The sequence below is a fragment of the Plectropomus leopardus genome, chromosome 2 (genome assembly GCF_008729295.1).
Source record: "Plectropomus leopardus isolate mb chromosome 2, YSFRI_Pleo_2.0, whole genome shotgun sequence".
Taxonomy (NCBI): domain Eukaryota; kingdom Metazoa; phylum Chordata; class Actinopteri; order Perciformes; family Serranidae; genus Plectropomus; species Plectropomus leopardus.
Genome location: NC_056464.1, coordinates 34,461,981 through 34,468,864, shown reverse-complemented (window position 1 = coordinate 34,468,864; position 6,884 = coordinate 34,461,981). Strand labels below are relative to the sequence as shown.

General features: G+C 43.2%; 1 protein-coding gene across 2 annotated transcripts in view; it reads left to right on the top strand.

The window, feature by feature from the left end:
* Positions 1 to 873: 873 nt before the first annotated feature.
* Positions 874 to 6,884, top strand: part of draxina (dorsal inhibitory axon guidance protein a) — a 31,867-nt gene continuing 25,856 nt past the window's right edge. For both annotated transcript variants that reach the window (XM_042497361.1, XM_042497373.1), the window contains exon 1: positions 874 to 1,053. The gene's annotated coding sequence lies outside the window, so the exon portion shown is untranslated. The remainder of the gene's footprint in view (positions 1,054 to 6,884) is intronic.

The following is a 6,884-nucleotide window of genomic DNA, read 5'->3' as shown; positions in this document are numbered from 1 at the left end:
AATTGCATTTTGCACAAGATCATTTTGGAGCCTGTATTTATTATTTGTTTATTCATAGTTTTAGACTGTTTTCATTTAAGATACGGGTGTGTAGTTTAGTGCTTTTATTGGTATTCATTACATATTTAACATCTTGATTGGCACTGTGGCACTTTTTAAAAATGTTTTATCTTCTATCACCTTGTCATGTTTTATCCTGTATGTTGTCTGTGGTGTCTGACAGTTTTTTTAAATGGATGCTTCACACTTTATACTGCGAACCAAATCTACCTACAAATAAAGTAACCTGAACCTAACTGTGTTTTCATTAGTTCATAATCGCCTGAAAATAAGAATTGTTGAGTTTTCATAACCTTAAAATGAGCCGTTTCTATCTACATGCAGTGACCGCCACAGTTCTCCTACATGCTTGGCACAAAGGAGAAGTTTCAGTTGTACAACATCACCACTATAGATGCCACTAAATCCTGCACACTGGACCTTTAAGAACGAAATCACGCAGCCCAGTTATGAAAAAGAGACCCAGACCAAAACTTTGAAAGAGATTATTGTAGGATGAAACTGATTCTGTATTGATTCCAGTTCTCCTGGTTCCAGTTGGGGACATTTTGGACACTAAAGTGGATGTCTGGTGTGATGGGTTTGACAGGCTGTGGAAAAAATCACGATGGATCACTTTTCTTTTTTTTTTTAAGAGATCTGTCTGATCTTCAGTTATCTTGCTCTATCTCTGTCTAAAACATCTTCATAAATCACTGATTCTAGCGGTGATATATTAATATACACTTGCTGGGACAAGCCCTCGCCAAATCAGCCAGGACGCGCACTCGGGAGCGCGCACTCGGAGCAGGTGGTGACTCTGCTCCTCATAAGAAGCAGGAGAGTCCGGATGCTCGTCACATCCCGGGGTGGCGCACGGAGAGCGGACTACAGAGGTGCTGCTGCTGTGTGTCGGTGCTGTCCGCTGTCAGCCTGCAGCCATATGACCGAGCTGCTGCTCTGCAAACCATAAACAACAACAAAGGAAAACAACAAACAAACAAACAAACGCGGGTAAGGAATTATCTTTATGCACGAATTGTGTTTTGGTGCACCGTTTTGCGGAACGTAAACCCACTAGTGTCGTTTCTTTAATGTCCCTAAAGGTGTTTTGGTGTTTTCTGTGATGCTCAAATGAGTTTGCGCTGACTTCATGATGATTTATGTCATTTTATAAATCCTAATTTCATGTTACTTTTACAACAGACTGTCTGTAGTTCTCACTCCTGCAGATTTGACTTGAATCCTCATTATATTATAGGTTTACTACAACTGCCCCGCACAACATATGTCGCTGCTCTAACGTCAGATAACCATGATTTCCATTTGTGCGTAAAAACGCATCAAATTTGCGTCTTGATAATTCCAAAAAAAGTTAACATCTTTACAAATACAATTGATTTTATTCGCCGTTTCATGGATAAAATATACAGTTTGACTCTAATAGAGAGATTCGATCAACACAGACGACTGAGAGGCAGATTGACTGTTTCCCAAACTGTAAATTAGATTTGGTTTGACATGGAAAAACAGAATTAACCCTTTTTAACAATTCAACTTTTGTGATGTCGATGTTTGCTGCTGCTGTCATGCTTTAAAAATCACATCAACATCACGGAGGAGTTCATGGGACGAATGATGAGGAGAAGCAGAAATGATTGCAGCCATTATCTGTTCTTGACAGCTCATTGTTGCACACTGCTCACCGAAGACACTCAGTGTGTGTGTGTGTGTGTGTGTGTGCGTGGGTGTGTGTGTGTGCACAGAGAGAGAGATAAAGGGAGGGGGTGTTGATTGAAGGTGAGAGTGGATGTGTCAGGGGCGTAGCACTGAATTCTGGGCCCTATGCATAAGTCACTGTGGGCCCCCTGCCCTTCCTCTTTTGATCTCACCTTTAACTTTTCTTTTCAACAATTTCAGCTTTGTTTCTTTCCTTATTGTTTCTTCTTGTTTTGGAACTTGGGTTTCTCTTAGAGAAAGACATCAGTTGTATGTTGGTGCTCGAGCAGCATAAGCACTCACTTTCTTGGTTTTCGCTGCCTTTACGGACTTTATTTATGAGAGTAAAAGGTTGGCTGGGATGTGACTTCTTTTAATCTCACTAGCAAGAACCACATCATCAACAAGATGTGTAAGTTTTTTGGAAGAAAAAATGGGACTGATGTGTGAGGCTTAGACTGCTTTGTCGAATACTTGGGGAGGCTTCGTCAGGGGATCCGTTGTAGCATGCCGGCACGACAAACCCCCTCACGTGAAGTACAGGAAGAGAGAGGAAGAGACGAATGGGATGGAGGGGCGAAGGATAGGAGAGTCGAACAGGAGAAGTGGGTTTTTATGCAGGAAGTGTAACGGTTGAGGTGTGGTCCTGCTCTTGAAATTCTGCTAAATAGCTTCAAATTATGATCCTCTGTGGAGCTTCAAATATATTTCCCTGAACGACTCTCAGTGTACGGAGGAAAATGCATAACCCTCCTGACCATATTTCACAGTTACTGGCTCGGATGAATGGTGTGATTTTGGAGATTTTTTTAAGATAATATGCCTCTCAAACCCACTTGCTGGTTTGGGGGTTTTTAGTGGGTATTAAAATAAATGCAACCTTGTGAAGTTGGATGCCCCCCACCCCGCCCCCCCCCCCCCCCCCCGCCGCACTCCAAACAACAGACGCCCCCTGTTCTGTGTTTAAAAATTTTGTGAAGTGCCTCCCCTGTTTTGCACCACGTCATAAATAACAAACAGTCCCTTAGAGAGGAATCCTCGTGCTCTGGCAGACTTAACCATTTAGTCGCCTCTACTATTTAAAAAAACAAAGTCTTTGAACTGATTCATTCAGCCAATTTTAGTTTAGTTCAAATTCATTATACTTAAAAAAATGCAAACAAAACCAAACCTTTCATTCCATGCCTTTTTTAGGGCCCCCATCCCCCTGGGGCCCTTGTTAATAAGTCGCACTTTTACCTTCACTATACTTTTACACTGCCTGTTGAAGGCAGGAATATGCTGCTTCGCTGTTCTGTATATGAGGTACAATCAGAGAATGGGGGGCAGAGTGGTCTCAAGTATATTGACGAGGCTGTTGTATTAAACATCACACCCCTTTTTTTTGCCGCGGTGCTGGCATGCTGTTTAAAATCACACACTGGAGCAGCATGATGCTACTGTTTGGTTCTGTAAAAATGCAACAGAGGCCTCAAAAAGGTACCCTGCAGTGGCCCTATAGTGAAATCTCTGCGTAAAAAGTGCAGCTCTGTGTGACACCATGCAATTAAAAGTGAAACAAGGCTGCAGAGGAGCAATATTTGCAGACTCACAATAACAATTTCATGTTAATTAATAGCAGGTCAATCAGCGGGGGATACATTAGACGTGATCAGGAGTGTGGAGGGGCCCCACAGTGAGTCGACCCGGGGCCAAAACAAAGCCCAGATTCACTACAAAGTGATTATATGAAAATGAAACAATAACCCAAGGATATTTTAAGGTTTTAAAATTAATTTAGTGTTTTCCCAAAAAAGTGTCTGAAATTTTCATCATTCATCAGAAAAATGCAGAATACCCAGTGTGAAAGTGTTAAACCAGCAGCCTTTAAGGACTCCCAGTTTGTCTTCGCTCTGCACTTTCAGTCAGACACACAAGCACATCTTTCCTTTTTCTTCCATCCTGAGTTTTAGCCAAAAGGCTACATTGCTAAACATCCACCCAGTCTCCTCCACCGTGGTGTGAAACTGGCCTTGAACATCACTGCCAAGCGTGGCTGCATCTGTTTGATCAAGACTCTTTCAACATTGGCAGGCAGTCAACGCCGCTCGCCTCCACCAAAGGAGGGAGGAGGCGGGGGAGAGGAGAAACTTTGGGTTCATATAATGCGTTTACATGCTTCACTTGATCATCTCTAAACAGGAGTGTTTCCCCCCGCTGACCGGTCAAACTGTTCCCATGCGGAGCGTCCAGACACAGACCCAGGTGTCCAGATTTCACGGGTTAGCAAAGAACAAGTTTTGTTGTCGGTTTCGGTAGCCAAAGCTTTGTTTTGTGTGTTTCCGCTGGTGTCCTCATGAAAGATGCCACCGACACTTTGTTCTAATTAAGACGGGATAAATCCTCCCTCTGTCTCTCTCTCTCCCACTCTCATTTTCTCTCCTCTCTCTCTGCGTTACATCTTATTTTCTCCTTTCCTCTCACTTTCTCCCCCCTCTTCCTCCTCCTCCTCCTCCTCCTCCTCCTCCTCCTCCCCTTTTGTCTCTCTTATTCTCTCTCCTCTCTGTGGGACGTCTCTTGCTGTGCTTCTGGTGCTGTTTGTGTCTCACAGCATTTTTGGAACATGCCTCCATGTGGGTGTCTGGAGGAGGTTTCCCTGCTGTGAGAGTGTGTGTGTGTGTATGCATAGATTGTCTCTGAGTGTGTGTGTGTGTGTGTGTGTGTGTGTGTGTGTGTGTGTGTGTGTGTGCAGGCCTCGGTGCACTCAAACAGGAGAAGAGGGGCCACATCGCAGGATGTTGCTGATGTCGCTGATGTTGCCATGCATCAGTGACAATGTTCTGGTCTCGCCCCACATCTGTTGTACCTGCGACCAAATTACCACTGAATCATTTGGTGTCTCCCTGCTCTCTTTGCCGCGGCTCACTTGCTGACAGATGGACCTTCCTTATGGCTCTTGTTTTTTTATCACCCTGTGTTGCTTCCAGGGGCCTTTGCCATCTAATGCACACCTTTAAAAAAAACCTCCAAAAACCTCCCAGTCGATGTGTGAATCTCACCGATATTGTTTGCGGAGGATTTTTGGAGACAAAGCACTTTTATATTGCTGAAGTCAGTCGTATGGGCCCGTGAGGAAATGAAGTGTTATGGTGTTAACTGCAGCTTGGCAGAGGTGTTTCTTATGCAGACGCATTAACTGGAGCTGTAATTTGGGCACTTGTTGTTGTGCTGATATTTATGATAATTTGGTTGCGCAAAATAGACCTATTTTAGCCGAGATGAGAGATTTAAAAGCGAGTGTTGATGCATCAAATATTCAGCATTATTACTTTAAGACAGAGAGGAACGGCTCGGTGTGAATGGATTTTATTTGTGTCACCACAGATAACGTGTTTGTTTTTCTTTGAGTCAATTATATTGAAACCTGCATTTTTCTTATTATTATCTGTCGTGTCTGTTTAGATCAGATATTTTAGCTGCTGCTTGGTGAACTGTGAAGCTGAAAGTTACAATCTCACAGTGGCCTGTGTGCCAGTCTGTCTCTTAACTGGGAGCAAAAACTTCCTGAAGACAAAGTCGAGTACATAACGAGAGTTATTGTTTCATACACTTTGCTTTTTGTGCAAATTTAACAAACCAGGCATAAGGAGTTTTATTGAGCTTTACAGATGGCAGCAGGTAGATTTTGTTACATTTGAGCATTGCCAGACTGTTTCCAACCTGTTTCTAAAATGCTAAGCTAATTGGCTTCTGGCTCAGATCAGAACAGAAGAAAATGTTTGCATTATCCTGCAAACCACAAACACCTTGTTTTTGCACCTTTCATACGTATCATATCAACGTTTCTAATGTGACACTATAGGCTGAATTTTGACATTAGGAGATGGATTGGATGGCGGTGGGCGTGGCTCCTGGCGAGACCATCTAGGTCTTGGTTTTTGGCAACCCTTAGCAACATTTCTGCCACAATTAGCGGCACCGAACCTGTGTGTTTTTAGCGGCACATTGCTGCATTTCCAGCATCGTTGGTGGCACCAAACCTGTTTTTCTTAACTTCATTTGGGTGTTTTTAACTGCACATAGTGATGTTTCCCAGCAATGTTTGAGCCACTTAACCTGGTTGTTTTTCCACTAACTCACTGCAGTGTTTTGAAGCTCCATTTGAGCTATAAACTCAGTGTTTTTCACTGACAAATGGCAGCATTTCCGAGCAGTGTTTGACGCATTTAACCAGGGCGTTTTTTATCCAAACATGGCGTTTTTAGCTATATATTGTGGCATTTCCCAGCAGCATATGTGGCACCAAACCTGTGTGACGTTTAAGCCACTGAACCTGGGTGTTTTTCCATAAACTCATTGCAATGTTTTCAAGCTCCATTTGAGCCACAAACGTCTGTGTTTGGAGCTTAGTGTTTGTTTTACCCAGCTTGTGTGTTTTTAGCAGCAGATTGCAAAGATTTTCTAGTGGCGTTTGAGCCACAAGCCTGTGTTTTTCACCAACACATAGCGCCATTTCCACGCAGCATTTGAGCCACTTGTGCTACCAAATGTGGGTGATTTAAACCAAAACATGATCTTTTTCTAATCATTACCAAGGGATTTTTCTGCCTAAACCTAACCATCATGTCACCACAGCATTGCTGAGAAACAAAGTTTAAACACATTCACTGCAAAATAATTAAACCAATCTGTCGTTTGCAAAATGTACAATACAAACTTTTTTTTTTTGGCGACTGGGTTGTCTGGCTTCACACCGTCTCATCTAACTCTCTACCAGAATGCCAATAAGCATATTTTCCCAAAATGAGCTATTCCTTTAATCTCAGTATGTGGCCAGGGAAAAAAAGAAAATGTTGAAGATGGCCTCTGCCTGACATGACAGCTCTGCTTCGACAGCCTGTGTCTGGAGCCTTTGTTTGCTGGATCCTTATGGCCCCGCTGGTTGCTATGAGAGATAAAACAACAGGAGCAGATGGCTCCTGGAGGTTTGGTGTCACAGCAGGTGAAGCTTAAAGATGCACACATACAGCAGTTTAATACCGGGGTCGCCTCGCTGCTCTTCCTCTCTCTCACCTTCCACAGTTCTGGGTCCGCTCGCTGTTAAGTATATTTTTAAAACTAGTGTGTCACTGAGCCGCCGCTACGCT